Genomic DNA, 3743 nt, shown 5'->3' with positions numbered 1-3743 from the left:
TACCAGAGACACTGTGATGAACTATGAATATTGTAATTTTAAATTAAGACTATGTTTTAGCACAAATATTATAATTTGGCAGAAATACTAAATTTAGCAGAAATACTATATTAAGCACAAATCCTATGAAAAGCAGAAATAGTATGATTAAGCATAAATACTACATTTAGCAGAAATACTATATTAAGCACAAATCTTATAAAAAGCAGAAATACTATATTAAGCACAAATCCTATAAAAGCAGAAATAGTATATTAAACACAAATCTTATAAAATAGCAGAAATAGTGTGATTTAGCACAATAGTAATAAGTTAAACAGAAAAATTGGAAAAGCAAAATGGACAGCTGAAAAAATGCTGAACATGCTGAGGTTCCCTCAAATATACTTGTTAAATGACAAAAATCAGCAAAAAAATTTATGACTGCCACACAATTACAAATATGTACACATGAGGAAACACACATGCACAGAGAGACACACACACAAGATCCAATTCAGTCAACCAGTCTAAATATATTGAATTTGAATCTTACAATGGGATCATCCCATTAAAAGGCTTTCTCTCTCTCTCTCTCTCTGTCACACACACACACAAACACACACACACACAAACACACACACACACACACACACACACACACACACACACACACACACATACACACACACAGGGAGAGAGAAGTAAGTTTCTAGGTCAGCCTGGGAGCTGGTGAATTTGAATCCACCAATCAGAGAGGCTGTGCACTTTTCCCCACCAAAACAGGTGCATCTGTTTACACACGCAGCAGCACAGAGAGACACAGGATTTTTGCAGTCTATTTCTCATAGTGACGACTCCCCTCAAACAAATGACCGTAATTTCCTAACCGTAGGGGCTAGAACGGTCATTCTTACACCGTTTTGTTCAGAAGAGATGGGGGAATCTTCAAGTGTTGACAATTTAATATTAAAATATGAATTTTTAGAGATATATGACATGGATGACTTGTTGACTTAGAAGCCACGAATTCCCCAATATGCAAATTTGAATGCCTGAGACCACATATGTGATTGGCTGGCTGGGAAGCCGTGCAGGCCCTGATTTGTGGATTTGAATTCCTCAGCCCTCAGATATGATTGGCTGGCTTAGAAGCCACGAAGGCCCCAATATGCAAATTTGAATGCCTCAGGACACTTATTTGATTGGCTGGGAAACTGTGCAGGCCCTGATTTGAAAATTTGAATGTCTCAGTCCTCACAGAGGATTGGCTGCCTGGGGACCTGGCAGAAATATATAGAAATATATAGAAATACTATGATTAAGCATAAATACTACATTTAGTAGAAATACTATGTTTTAGCACAAATAGTATAAAAAGCAGAAATACTGTAATTTAGCAGAAATACTATATTAAGCACAAATCTTATGAAATAGCAGAAACAGTATGATTTAGCACAATAGTAATCAGTTAAACAGAAAAATTGGAAAAGCAAAATGGACAGCTGAAAAAATGCTGAACATGCTGAGGGTCCCTCAAATATACTTGTTAAATGAAAAAATCAGCAAAAAAATGCACAGGGAGAGAGAAGTAAGTTTCTAGGTCAGCCTGGGAGCTGCTGAATTTGAATCCACCAATCAGAGAGCCTGTGTACTTTTTCCCGCCAAAACATGTGCCTCTTTTTACACAGGCAGCACAGAGAGGCACAGGATTATTGCAGCCTATTTCTCATAGTGAGGACTCCCCTCAAACAAATGACCATAATTTCCAAACCGTAGGGGCTAGAGCGGTCATTCTTACACCGTTTTGTTCAGAAGAGATGGGGGAATCTTCCAGTGTTTACAATTTATCATTAAAATATGAATTATTAAAGATATTTGACTTCTAATGCACCATAGCTGAGTAGAGCGAAGCAAAAACTGCCTTGACTTGCCCTCAAACAACGCTTTGTAACTCGAAATCTATTTGGAGTATCGATATCATTCTTTCACCGTAAGAGACAGCAGGCTTTGGTGAACAGTCATGGAAATTTTCAGGTCTCTGTGGAAATCCAAAAGAAAATTATGACGAGAGAAAAAAGTGGTTCATTTCCAGAGTTTTAAATCTGAAGAAATCTGAGCGAAGGACGAATTTCCTACCCTCAAACAAGTCCAACTCATTTCAGAACGGTAATAGGTGAGAAAGAAATTCTTGAATTGTGAGCGTCAGGGGTGTCTGAAGATATTCGGGGACAAGCCTCATGTCTTAAAGTCGCTTCGTTAAGGAGATATGACGATTCGAATATGCCTCTCATTACAGAAATCCAGCGATGATTTTGAACAAGCTCTCCATTGACTTTATATGGAGAGTTTTGAGACCTTGTGTTGGTCTGAGGAGATTTGCAAAAATTCTATAAATCCCACAACAATGATAGTGACATTTTCTGAAAGCCAGCAAAAATACCTACGTTTTGATGTATAATTTGTGGAAGTTGAGTGAAAATTGAGCAAGTAGCAAGAAGTTGTTCGGACATGAAGTGAAAATTGCAAAACCTTCAGTGGCACACTGGAAGCCAAGAGCATAGCAACCATAACAACGCATGTATTTTGTGAAAAATCACAATTTTGCAACTGAAAACTTTAAGAGGCATAAAAGTAAAACAGTAAAACATTTGAAAAAGCTGAATCATACCTGAATAGCCCAATAATTTGTGAACATTTTAAAGTTTGAATGGTTGTTCTAGGTGAAAATATGAGGAAGTAGTTAAGTTTCAAAAACAAGCAAATTTTAGCAGAATTGCAGAAGTTTCCCATTCATTTCAATGGGACAAATTAAAGGAAAAAAGCTTAATATTTTAAAAAGTATAATAGTTAAAAATAGCAAAAATCGTAGCGTAAATTAGCAGAAATAGCAGAATAGTTTAAAATTTGAACGGTGAAAATCGGCTGAAAATTGTGGAAGTAGTTAAGTGCCAAAAAGTGTACGGAAGCAACTAGAATAATAATAATAATAACTAGAAAAATTTGCATTTCCTGCGAAAATGCAGTGTGGATGCTTAAAGCTGAAGCTGTATGCAAAAAGTAGCTGAAAAAGCTGAAAAGTTGCAGAAATTGTAAAAACTTTGCAGAAGCAAAAGAAGTTTGCTAAAATGGAATAACTTAGCAGAACTGCAATATCTTAGAGGAAACATAATACTTGGCAGAAATACAATAGCATAGCAGAATTTAGCAGAAATATTGTAACTTACCAGAAACATGATAACTTCTCAAAAATACAAGAATTTAGGAGAAATAGTATAAGATAACAGAAAGAATATATTTAGCCAAAAATACTTAAACATTACAGAAACACTATGATTTAGAAAAATAGTACAACAGAGCAGAAATATTGTGATTTACCAGAGACACTGTGATGAACTATGAATATTGTAATTTTAAATTGAGACTATGTTTTAGCACAAATATTATAATTTGGCAGAAATACTATAATTTAGCAGAAATACCATATTAAGCACAAATCCTATAAAAAGCAGAAATGGTATGATTAAGCACAAATACTACATTTAGTAGAAATACTTTGTTTTAGCACAAATCCCATAAAAAGCAGAAATACTGTACTATGATTTAGTAGAAAAACTATAATTAATCAGAAATACTATATTAAGCACAAATACTATGAAAAGCAGAAATAGTATGATTAAGCATAAATACTACATTTAGCAGAAATACTATATTAAGCACAAATCCTATAAAAGCAGAAATAGTATATTAAGCACAAATCTTAT

The sequence above is a fragment of the Copadichromis virginalis genome, linkage group LG7, assembly GCF_057382275.1.
Source record: "Copadichromis virginalis isolate Kocher_CV1m ecotype Utaka linkage group LG7, C_Virginalis_male_GT1.1, whole genome shotgun sequence".
NCBI lineage: Eukaryota > Metazoa > Chordata > Actinopteri > Cichliformes > Cichlidae > Copadichromis > Copadichromis virginalis.
This window is presented reverse-complemented; position numbering follows the sequence as displayed.